The 12,973-nt window shown below is 45.0% G+C and overlaps 1 non-coding gene across 1 annotated transcript; it reads left to right on the forward strand.

Annotated features, from left to right (window-relative positions):
* Positions 1–12,792: 12,792 nt before the first annotated feature.
* LOC112081760 lies at positions 12,793–12,911 on the forward strand. The gene has a single exon (XR_002896681.1). It is a non-coding gene; the product is annotated as a 5S ribosomal RNA (ribosomal RNA).
* Positions 12,912–12,973: the final 62 nt, after the last annotated feature.

Here is a 12,973-nt window from a genome sequence, read left to right on the forward strand (position 1 = left end):
TTACCTAGCACTTAGGTTGAAGAAACCGTCGGAGCTTGGGAAGTGGAAGGCTTCCTGGATTTCACATCTTTGAACCGCATTGGAATCACCGGGAAATAAGCTGTTTGGACCGATGTGAACTCCGGAGACTTTATCTTTCAAACCACTCGTCCGAATTTAGCGATCCCAACCTTTATGAAAAGGTCTTTCAAAGATCTCAAACTTTGATGAAGACCGGGCAAGCTGGTTCGGTCCGGAAAGGTTCCGTCCGCCGTGATCTTTGTACTCCACCGTTCGGTTCTCGGATGCGCGTAATGTTGGTGCATCTTACGGAAGCTGTATCTTTCTCCCCACTGGTCCGAATTGGATGATTCCAACTGTTCTGGGATCTTTGTTTGATTATCTCCAACTTTGCTGAAGACCCTGCCAACTGGTTCGGACCGGAAGGTTCCCCGGATTGCTGATCTTTGAAACGCGCGGACAAGGACAAATTTTGGTCGAGAAAAGCTTCCCGCGGTAAGGAAAATGGCCGAGGGCTGTGTACCGCGGTAAGCTTTTTGGTCGTAAAAATTCCTTCGCCTCGGCCAAAAACTCAACCCGCGGTATTTACACCTGATCTTCGACCCAGGCTGACTTTGGTCGATCGGTACGGACTTTGGTCGGTGCTGAGCGATCGGTAAGCTTTTTGGTCGAGGTTGAACGATCGGTAAGGATTTTGGCCGAGGTTTCTGTCCGTCCGGTACGCGATTTGGCCGAGAAATTCCTCCAAGCGGTTTTCACCATTTTTGACCTTTTTCTTCACCGTCTTCTTCTCTGCTCCTCTTCTTAGGCTCCAAATGACTCCCAAAGCACCTGATAAGGACTTCAAAACATGCAAAACTCTTTGGGACCTAATGCAAGCCCTAAATCCTATTTTCATGCCTAAAGACTCCATTTACATGGGGAAAACACATAATGAGGACTCTAAAATGCACTCTAAATGATGTAAAATATAGACATATCAACTCCCCCACACTTGTCCTTTGCTTGTCCTCAAGCGAAGAGAACAAATGAGAAGAAAGAGGTTTTAATGCAGATGGAGCTCATATTTCCTTTTTAGAGAGAAGTGATCACAAAGAGAACTTGGATTCATGCTCAAATATGCAATGCAAAGCCATACTCAGATATTTTACAATTAAAGCACAGAATCTCCACAAGTCATTATCACATTCAACTCTTTCACATTCATTAAGCTCGTAACCGGTGAATCAAATGATGCAATGTTCAAATAGGCTGGCTTGGCTAGGGTAAGGTCATGAGACAAAAATGATCTCATCAATATTCAAGCGGGTGTAATGCAACAATGGGATCACTCAATGAACGACCAAACTTTGGCAGAATGCTAAAGGTAAAAAGCAACCGATGCATACAAGGGCAGGACTCATCACACCCCACACTCCACTCAAAGCTTTTCTCACTTGCTCACCCTCTCAAGATCCTCACTCTCTCAATTGCTTTCTTTTCACTAGGGGACTCACTTTTGTTTTGATTTCCAAGTCTTGGTGTTTACCTATTCACACAGCTCTTTTCTTTTACAGCGATTACCCTCTTTTCTTTTCTTTTTTTTTAGAACACTTGAGCCTTTTTGGCTTCTTTTCATTTCAGAGACTATACTTTACTTTTTAGAACAACAGAGCTTATCTTTTTCAATTCAAGACTCGATTCTTTTTCTTTCATTCCCCTAGCTATCTCCACACTCTCTTTTCCACTCAGCTCGCCTTTTTCCACTCACCAATAGATCTTTTCCCCCACACTTACTTCTCGCCAATACTCTTAGTTCCCTGATGTTGGAACATAGCACTCAATGAGACATGCCCTTGTCGCTCTAAACCTAACACTTTCTGCTAAGTTCGGTCCAAGGTGGCCTTACAATTCACACACAAACATTGGCTCGAAAAGAAAGTTGGGTTCAAGGTGAGGGAACTGATCCATGATGCGGATTCAGCTACTTGAGCTAAGAAAAGAGGGTGGTAAAAGCAATGATTCTAGCTCAAGTATGTATATCGGTATCCACAAGCCAATTCAAGCAATGCATCAAAAGATATTTACAATTCAAGTTCAGGGTTATCACTTAACTAGAGTTGAGTGTAATTTAGACTTGCTTCACAGATTCAAATCGTTTCAAGCTTTACAAGCACAGAATGAGTTTCACAAGCATATTTAGTTCAAGTTCTCGAGTGATTTACTCTCTAGGAAAAAATCTATCATTGCTCCTTGCACTGATGCAATCCTACATGATGCAACTAGACTCGATCTTAGAATGCGAGATGCAACTAGAATGTTAATGATGCGGTTTTATCATATGTAGAAAGCTAGATGAGACTCAAGAATGCAAAAGTCAAATAAGAACAAAGAAAACAAGATCAGAAAACACAAAGCTCCTCCCCCACACTTAAACAACACAGTCCCGTGTGTTATAGAAGCGTGTGAGAGAAGTAAAAAGACAAACTAAACGAATGCAGAATGATATACACAAGATGCATATGTACAGGGTTTGAAGTTGATACCTTAGTCGGAGAGGTCTGATCCCAAGTAGTACGAGGGATTTGATGTTGAGCAGGAGGGTGTGGATTGACGTGGTGGGCTGCTATCTGAGGGTTCAGGTAAGAATGCCGAGGCAGGGTCGATCCAATCCTCTTTGCCTGGTGGAAACTCCGGGTTCCTTGCGTTTGAGCTTTCCCCAACCTCCTCTTGTGTAACCGGTGCGGTTGATGTTGCTGAGTTCTTGTCCGGAGAAGATGGCCGTGTTAGCTGCTTGACCTTCTTCTTCAGGTGCCTTACACAGCCCACCAAGGCATGAATGGTCTTGTCTTGCCACTTACACCACTTTTGGAGAGTGTTCACTCGCAAATACAGCTTCTTGGTGTGGTATTCAGGCTCACCCCACACGTATGGATCAAAATGATATCGGCCTGCTCCCATCCTTCTCTCAGCATGCCGTTCTTCTTCATTCTCACCTCCGGCCGGGCCGTTCTCGTTCTGAGGCTTGTTAGGTATGGCTTTGGTGCACTTGCGCATTGGTGGGCCGAGAGATGGGTTGTACAACTTATCCTTGAGGACATAGAAGGAGACGTTACACTGCTTATCAAGCATGGTGAGGCCTCGGTTAGGCAGTAGAACTTGTGTACCGTCCCTGTGCATCAGCGTGAAGTTGTAAACCCATCTATCCCCTGACTTGCCTCCAAAGAAACCACTTTTACTTAGGTATTGCTCATTAATGAGACTCGGCCTCGATGGTGAATCAGGGAAGATGAACCCTTGAGCTCTCAAGATTTTAGTGACAATCCAACCGTTCTGAAGCCTCCTTGCTCCCTTCTTCTTTCGGTCACACCACACATTGTGTCTATAGGTGAGCATTTGAATCGCAAAGAACGCTCCTAAAGACGGTACATGCATTGGCCCTTGGAACTCCTTTTTGTTCTTCATTTGAGTGATGAGCGTTTTAAGTCCAAGTCCCAACAGTTCAAGCTCTGCCGTGTGAATCACACCAGGGTTGTATGTAGAGAAGAACGTAGAGGCCAGGACCCGGTTGGTGTATCTGATCGCAGGGTTCCTGATGCAGCTTGTCTTGCTCTTGCCTCCCAAGTAAGGCCCAAAAGATATCGTTTCCCACAACGCGGCCAACTCATCACGAGGGTACACAAACTTGTCAAGCGAGCTTCCATTCCTTTCAAATCCAAATATCTCATCAAGCTCCTTGAAACTGACCTTGTAGTGCACGCCTTCTATGTCAAACTCAATGTGTCCGAACCCTTTGCCATGTAGACGCTTGGGATCTCTCTTGGGGTAAATGACAACCTCCAAAGTGGCAAGAAACTGTTGTGTGATCCCCTCGTAAGCAACATCGCTCATCATGAAGAATTCGGCCAAGCCCATGTTTTGAAAGATGAGTGTAACATCATCGAGTATCTCAAGCTTCTTCAACAGCTCCATATCAGGGAACCGACCTTGAGCTACTCTTATAGAGTTAAAGTGGTCCAAGTACTCCTCAGTAGTCGGGAAATGTTCCTCCTCGGGCTCGGGCTTTGGTTCCTTCTTGGCCTTCTTGCCACAATCGGGTTCATGAGGGACTATGGCTCTCAGCTCGTCTCCATCGTTCTCAGTGGCTGCCTGCTCCCCATTCCGTTTTGGTTCAAGGGTTGGAACCAGAGTGAGCTCGGCGTTCCTTGCTCGCTTGGCGGCTGGCTCACCATCGGATCTCACGGAGGGTTTCTTGCTTGTTCCACCATTGCATGCCACGGCCACGGCTTTCCCTTTTGTAATCCTCCTCTGGACCTCGTTTTTGTTCGTCTCATGAGTGGGGACAGCTCGGTCGCCGGTCATCTGCAAGGCAGATCCTCAAAGAGACTGTTAGAATCATGTACATCAACAAGCACATGTCTCTAAAGATAGCAAGAACAGAGCTTTTTCTCTAACAAGACCAGGGTTATAGCTTTTTCCAAACATCAAAGGAAGTAAAAACAAGCCAGAATAAGCAAAGAAAGACACGATATCTAAACAGTTCAGCTCAACATCTCAAAGCATCATTAAGACCGATTCCAAGCGCATTTTCTCAAGAATTTTAAAAAACTCAAGAACAAGTGATTTTCAGAGCAAAGACCGGTTTTTCTTATGTTATCTATCTTGATGGAATTTTTAAAATTGTTCCCAAAGGCCGACATGTTCTAAAAGAATCGATTCCACATTTCACAAACAATAAAGCTCGCAAAGAATGAAGGAAAAAGATGAGTTCTTTAAGATGCAAATACCTTTGGGAATCCAAGATTCAAGTTTAGTGGAACGCTTATGATGAATAGACAACACCCTAACGAGTCTAGAACGCTTGGAATCACAAGAAATGGATGAGAAATGAGAGAGATATGTTCGTGAAATGCAGAGAAAAGAGAGAAGAAGGCGAACTCTCGGTTAATGGCTCGGGATGGAGGCTGGTATGGGCGGTGTCGCGCTTTCCAGCTGGCGCTTGGACTGTAGTGGGACTGGTCCCCCATTCTCCTCCAGCTGAGACCGTTGACCCGCGCCAAAACAGCTTTGACCGGGCGTTTAAATTCAAATTACCGCGCAAAGGCTTCCAAATGGCGCGATAAGGGGGATGACGTGGGCCGTACGGACTAGAGTGATTTTTCTCGTGTTTTCTTGAGCGGCCTCGACTTGTTCCACCCCGAGGGCATCAAGCCGAGTGTCATGAGCTCAAGTTAACCAGAATTTCTCCGCGGCCATCAAGTGTTTCCCCCAGGTCGCGCAAACCCTCTTCTTTGACTCAAGTGTCCCAAGTGTTCATGTTTTTGATCATTCTTGAAGCCGGGCACCTCGGCACACTCCACCACGAGGGCATCATGCCGAGGTCACTTGTATTAACAGAGAACACTTGGTGCTGGGGGTTTAAACGGTCCAGCCTTGGTGTAAACTGGTCGCGGCCTCGATCGAGGTTTTAGACCGTTTGAAGTGAACTTTGCCCCTCGGTATAATTATACCGAGGTGTTTACACCGTGGCCCTCCCCCACACTTAGTCATTTCACTATGACCCTTCTCGGACACGGCTATGATGAAATCGAGTCGAGGAGTCTAGCTGAGGTTCTCAGGCTTTACTCGGTAAAGGTGACCGCGGTATGTATATACCAAGGGTTGATACCGAGGCTACGTACACTCTAGGACTTTATTCATCAGGCCGTGTCATTTTCGAGCTTTTTCTTATTCTCATCATCAAGATTCACCATCTAACTCCTGAAACACTTAACAAACCCTTCAAAAAGCTTCAAGTAAAAAGAAAAAGAAGATGAAAAGCGAAATATGTACAAGGATAAGCTTGGGGTGTCTCCCAAGAGCACTTTGTTTAACGTCACTAAGTTTGACTTTTCATACCTTTTCAGGCTGATTCTGGTTCAAGAAGAGGAACTGAGGTAGCTCCCTCTCTTGTTTCTGATGCCAGGTAGTGCTTTACCCTCTGACCGTTTACCACAAAGCCTTGTCCATCTTTTCCTTTTAGAACAACCGCTCCATAAGGCCTTACTTCAAGAATTTCGAATGGACCGGACCATCTGGATCTCAACTTCCCAGGGAATAGCTTGAGCCTCGAGTTAAACAACAGAACTCGGTCCCCTTCTTTGAACTCTCTCTTGTGTATCTTCTTGTCATGAAGCGCTTTAGTCCTTTCTTTGTAGATCTTAGAGCTCTCAAAAGCATCTAACCGGATTTCCTCAAGCTCATGAAGTTGTAAAACCCTCTTCTCTTGTGCAGTCTTGATGTCAAAGTTAAGAAGTTTTACTGCCCACAATGCTTTGTATTCAAACTCAACCGGTAGATGACAGCTTTTCCCATAGAGCAAGTTAAACGGTGAGGTTCCAATGGGGGTCTTGTACGCGGTTCTGTAAGCCCACAAAGCATCATCAAGTTTCTTGCTCCAATCCTTTCTAGATGAGCTCACGGTCCTCTCCAAAATAGCCTTTATCTGTCGGTTAGAGACCTCCACTTGACCACTAGTCTGCGGATGATAAGGTGTGGCCACCTTGTGCTTTACCCCATGCTTCTTCAAAAGACTCTCAAGAGTCTTATTGATAAAGTGGCTTCCCCCATCACTGATTACTACTCTTGGAACTCCAAACCGTGGGAAAATGATACTTTTAAAAAGCTTTACCACCACTTTTGAATCGTTGGTTGGGGATGCAACAGCCTCGACCCACTTACTCACATAGTCCACCGCGACAAGGATGTACTGATTTCCGTATGAACTCACAAAGGGACCCATGAAGTCAATGCCCCAACAGTCGAAGACCTCGACTTCAAAGATTGGGTTTTGGGGCATCTCATTCCTCTTGGATATGTTACCGTGCCTTTGACAAGCCTCGCATCTCGATACCACATCTTGAGCGTCCTTGAACATAGTCGGCCACCAGAAGCCGCTTTGCAAAACTTTGGCAACCGTCTTGAATGCACCTAAGTGACCACCGTACGCTGAACCGTGGCATTCTTGTAGCACCGGATGGATCTCTTCTTCGGCCAAGCATCGCCTATAGAGATGGTCCTTGTTAAGCACGTAAAGATACGGCTCATCCCAATGATATCTCATCACATCTCTAAAGAACTTTTTCCTCTGATAGGCATCAAGATCCGGTGGCTCTAAACCGCAAGACAGGTAGTTCACAAGATCCGCGAACCATGGGAGGCTTCTTTCTTTGATTGTGTTGGCCTCTTCCACCTCTAAGTAAGACCGGACCAGCATGAGATGTTCCTCTGGTAAAGCATCATCTATAGGGACCTTTTCTTCAATCCTCAGCCTTGAGAGATGATCTGCGGCCCCGTTTTCAATGCCCTTCTTGTCAAGTATTTCTATGTCGAATTCTTGGAGCAATAGGACCCATCTCAAAAGCCTCGGCTTAGAGTCCTTCTTAGACATCAAGTACCTCAAGGCCGCGTGATCTGTGTAAACCGTGACTTTTGATCCCACTAGATAACTCCTGAATTTGTCAAATGCGAACACAATGGCAAGCATTTCCTTCTCGGTTGTTGCATACTTTTCTTGAGCTGAGTCCAAGGTGCGGCTGGCATAGTAAATCACATGGAGTTTCTTATCTTTCTTCTGCCCCAAGACAGCTCCCACGGCATAGTCAGATGCATCAGTCATCACTTCGAATGGTAAAGACCAATCGGGAGCTTGTACAATTGGTGCACTGATCAAAGCCTCCTTGATCCTCTTAAACGCTTCCTCACACTTCAGCATCAAAGATGAAGTCCACCTCCTTACACAACAGTCTTGTTAAGGGCCTGGCAATCCTTGAGAAGTCCTTTATGAATCTTCTATAAAACCCTGCATGACCAAGGAAGCTCCTTATCCTTTACTGAAGTGGGGGTTTGCAGATTCACCATCACTTCCACCTTTGCCTTATCAATCTCAATACCCTTTTCAGAGATCTTGTGCCCAAGAACTATTCCTTCTTGCACCATGAAATGACACTTCTCCCAGTTCAGCACCAAGTTGTGCTGCTCACATCTCTCCAACACCTGTGTCAAATTAGAGAGACAATCCGAGAAGGAGGAGCCATAGACACTAAAGTCATCCATGAACACCTCAACTTTCTCTTCAATAATGTCAGAGAAAATGTGCATCATACATCTTTGAAAAGTGGCCGGTGCATTACATAAACCGAAGGGCATTCTCCTATAAGCATAAGTGCCATAAGGGCATGTGAATGTTGTTTTCTCTTGATCCCGGGGGTCTATGGGAATTTGGAAGAACCCCGAGTACCCATCGAGAAAACAAAAATAAGGATGATTAGCTAACCTTTCAAGCATTTGATCAATGAATGGTAAAGGGAAATGATCTTTTCTAGAAGCAGAATTCAATTTCCTATAGTCAATGCACATGCGATGGCCAGTTATGGTTCTTTGAGCTATGAGTTCATCCTTGTCGTTTTTCACCACTGTGATCCCACCTTTCTTGGGCACAACATGAACAGGAGACACCCATCTTGAGTCAGAGATTGGGTAAATTATCCCTGCCTTAAGAAGCTTTAGTATCTCCTTCTTAACCACTTCCCTAAGGTTGGGGTTAAGTCTACGTTGGTGCTCAATAGAGGACATGGCTTAGTCCTCCAGGTGGATCCTGTGGGTGCATATATCAGGAGAGATTCCTCTAATGTCTGCCAAGGAATACCCTATGGCTCTCCTAAATTTCCTTATTTCACTAAGTAATGCACGTTCCTCATGCTCCAGCAAGTTATCATTTATGATCACGGAAAAAGTAGAGTTCAGGCCTAAGAACGCATACCTGAGCCCTGTTGGTAGAGGCTTGAGCTCAACAGAGGGTGCATCAGCCTCATTCCAGTCCTGGTCCAGGTTGCTTTGGCTGGTGACTGATTCCTTGATAGCAAAGACTTCAGAGCCTCTTTGTTCCAGCTCCAAAAACCTTGTTTCAGGACCCAGCTCTCTTGCATTGTCCAGATACAGCTTATACCCTTCACTTGCTTCAGCCAAGAGCTCATTCTCTCCTTGTTCTTGAGTTAGAGCAGCTTGAAGAGGATCCTCAGTGTTCAGTTCCTCAAGCAACTCATCAGCCAACTGGTCCATTGTCTCCACATAGAAACATTGACCTTCAATGGTGGGTTTCTTCATCATCTCATTCACATCAAACTTGAGCCTTTCAGACCCAAGTTGAAGCTCTATTATCCCACCTCTCACATCAATAATAGCTCCTGCAGTGGCTAAGAATGGCCTGCCCAAGATGAGAGGATCTACTGGTTCCTCATCCATTTCCAGCACAACAAAATCTGTTGGAACCTCAAAACCACCTATCTTGAGAGGTAGATCTTCCAACATACCAACAGGCAATCTAACTGATCTATCTGCAAGGATAAGAGAAATCCTTGAGGGTTTGAAAACTCTAAAGCCCAACTTCTTAGCTATGGAGAATGGCATCAAGCTGACTGATGCTCCTAAATCACAAAGACATCCAGAGAATAGAAGAGGTCCAATGGCACAAGGGAGTGTGAAGCTCCCTGGATCAGTTAACTTCCTTGGAATGGACTTCTTCTGAATGATAGCACTGCATTCATGACTTAGTACTACCATGCCTTGAAGCTCTTTTGTCTTGTTCAGAATTGCATCCTTCAAGAACTTCCCCATCTTCGGCATCATTAAGAATGCATCAATGAGAGGCATTGTGAGTGGTGTCTCTTTGAGTGCCTTCTCAAATACAGCTCTTGCCTTGTTCACTAGTTGCTTCTTAAATCTCCCTGGAAATGGGAGCTTGGGTTGGTATGGAGGTGGTGGCACATACTTCTTCTCTGGTTCTGGTTCCTTTGCTACCTCTTTACCCTTTTCTGTCCTTGGTTTCTCAGCAACTTGATCATCCTTTAAGGCTGCCTCCCCCTCAGGTTGATCATTGTCCTCAATGATCACTTTGTTGTTCTCAATACCAGGTAACTCCTTGCCACTCCTCAGTGTAATGGCTTTGGCATATTCCTTGGGGTTGGGTTCTGGTTTTCCAGGTAGGTGACCTTGGTTCCTTGAGCTTGATGCCTGGTTTTGCTTCAGTTCCTTGATTTCCTGCTGCATAGTCTGTTGACCCTGAAGTAGTTGTTGCAGAATACCAACCATATCTGTACCCATCTGTGGCTGCTGTTGAACCATTGGTGGCTGAAACTGTTGTTGAACCGGCGCCTGCTGTTGGAACTGTGGTGGACCAAACCCTGGTGGTGCCTTTGGCTGCTGTGAAGTGTAACCAGTGCCCTGAAATGTTTTCTGTTGCTGACCAAAACTCTGATTCTGACCAAATTGATTCTTGGGTTGGAATGACCCTTGAAAGTTGTTCTTGGGAACAAAGTTCTTTGGAGCTTGAGAATTGGGATAAACCTGGTCTTGTGGGTTTGCTACATTGGTGTTCCTGTAAGAGAGGTTTGGATTGGCATTACCATACTGATATCTTTGGAACCTCTGATTCCCAATGTAGTTGAGCTCCTCTTGGGTAAGACCTTCTTCACTTATGTTCTCAAAGATTTGAGAAGGTTCCTCATACTCTCCAACAAAATGTATTGGCTTCTGGGTGGGTTTTGATTAATCTAGAGAAAACTATAAACATAAACAGGATTAAAGACTAATGACAATGACAAATGATATGATGTGAATATGATATGATGGAGGCATGAGATTCTAGACATGATAGTTGGTCAGGGTGCTTTGGTGTTAAACTAGAGATGCTGATGACAGTGATGAGACATGATTCAAGTGATTAAAAACTCTAATCTAGGTTAATCCTCTCATGAAGGTATTAACCCCTATACTAATCCATTTTCAAACCAAATTCCCATTTGTGAAATATGAACCAATATGCATTAATAAACAGTTCTCAATGATCATTCAAGCATTTAACAAATCATTCCCATGATGAAAAATTACTTAAACCTCTAACACAACTCTTTCAGGAATTTCATCAAACACTTTTGGTGCATGAAATTCCCAGAATCTAAATCTCAAGTGATTATCAAGGATCTAGCATAGAGAACAGTTGTTTAGAGAAATGAATCAATGAATCTAGCCCTAAGCACTCCTAATCTAACACTTTAGCACCCTAACCTACACATCTAGAACCTCATTAAGGTGACTACTCACTAATCATACTAATCTCTCTTAAACCTTTGCATGTTGAGAAGATTAGCATGATTAATGATGAGAAATGGAGATGGAGATGATAGATTCAAAAGAAAACAGCTTTAAACACCCAGATCTCTTTAAACTCTCTTGATTAAACACTCAAATATAGATATTTCTCTTCTTAATGGAGTCTTTTTCACAAAAGAGGCAAGAGACAAAGGGAATAAAACTTAATTCTCTCCCAAAAAACCCTAAAAAGTATTTATACTTCCTAAAAACGAAACCGGGTCAGCCCGGAACAAACCGGGTCCTGACCCGGCTTTAATGGATAAAGTGGGAATTACTGCGGGTTGGTCCAGTATGTCCCAGTCGCACACCTAAGTCGCAGTAGATGAAGACTTATCTTGTGAAGCCTGAATCGCCTTGTCTTAGCCGCACGCCTAAGTCGCAGTAGATGAAGACTTGTCTTGTGTCCACGTCAAAGACTGACTTAGCCGCACGCCTAAGTAGGAGTGTTTTGCGAGTGTTGCTGCGGCTTGGTCTCCTTCCTCTCCAACTCGCAGGGCTAAGGCGGTTTCTGGGGAATGTACAAACTGTGCGGGTTGGTCTCTATTGCACCTAGGTCGCAGGCTCAAGTCGGAGTGATTTGCGAGTGATCGTGCGGCATAATTCCAGGCCCGGCTAACTCGCATGCCTAAATCGCACGATTGTGGACTTAGCATTTCTCTTGCTCTTGAGCTTCAGACCTCTTCCAGTGATAGTTTACCCGCACATATCAACTCGCAGCATCAGCATTCAGGCGTTCATCTTCAGGGCTGCGGGTTAACCAAGTCGCAAGACCATCTCGCAGAATCCAGAGCAGCTTAGACCACTTCGCATTCCGGAGAGTGTAACTCCTATGAGACTAGTCCGAATTGAATGATTTCGGTTGCAGAAGACAGAGGACTCATTTATCTCCAACTTTGGTGAAGGAAGCTTCGGTTCTTGGGAAGTTTAAGGCTTCCTGGAGGGCACATCTTTGCAGTGCATGTACACGACCAGAGAGAGGCGTCTAGACATGTGTCCATTCCGGAGACCGTATCTTTCTGCTCATAGATCCGAATTGAATGCTCTTGGACGTTCTGGAAAGAAGACTCAAATGTCTCTGGTTCTCATGAAGGACCCGGAAACTAAATCGGCCTGGAAGTGCACCGTCCTTCGCATCCTTTAGGACTGATCTGCTCGGTCCGGAATACCTGCGAGACAGGGGTTCCTTCCGACAAGCTTATCTCTCTGCTCACGCGTCCGAATTCCACGATTCCACTTGCTAAGAGACCGTGATGCAATGCTCTCCAACTTCTATGAAGCACCCGCCGTCTGAATCGGACCGGAAGGCTCCCCGGACAGGCGATTTCTGAGACACGTTCACACCCGGAGATTTTGGCCGATACACTTCATTCGCGGTACATGAAAATGGCCGGTAAAGCTTCCCGCGGTACATGGAAATGGCACGAATGCTCGTCGCAGCTGGGCGGGAAAACATAAGTCTTGGTTTTAGTGTCGTCAAACGTGGTGTCCTAACTTATATATCTTGGCACGAATGCTCGTCGCAGCTGGGCGGGAAAACCCATATAAACAGTGCAACACACGCGAAGAGATTTCAAGGCGGACTCAAAGCCAAAGGATATATGCTAATGCGATACATATACTAATGGGTGCGATCATATCAGCACTAATGCACCGGATCCCATCAGAACACCGCAGTTAAGCGTGCTTGAGCGAGAGTAGTACTAGGATGGGTGACCTCTCGGGAAGTCCTCGTGTTGCACCCCTTTTTGTTCCTCTTGATTTTTTTGGTTTTTTTTTTTTTTGGTCTTTTCATTGAAAAAAAGGC

Source organism: Eutrema salsugineum, unplaced genomic scaffold (assembly GCF_000478725.1).
Source record: "Eutrema salsugineum unplaced genomic scaffold, Eutsalg1_0 scaffold_10, whole genome shotgun sequence".
In the NCBI taxonomy this organism is placed as follows: Eukaryota; Viridiplantae; Streptophyta; class Magnoliopsida; order Brassicales; family Brassicaceae; genus Eutrema; species Eutrema salsugineum.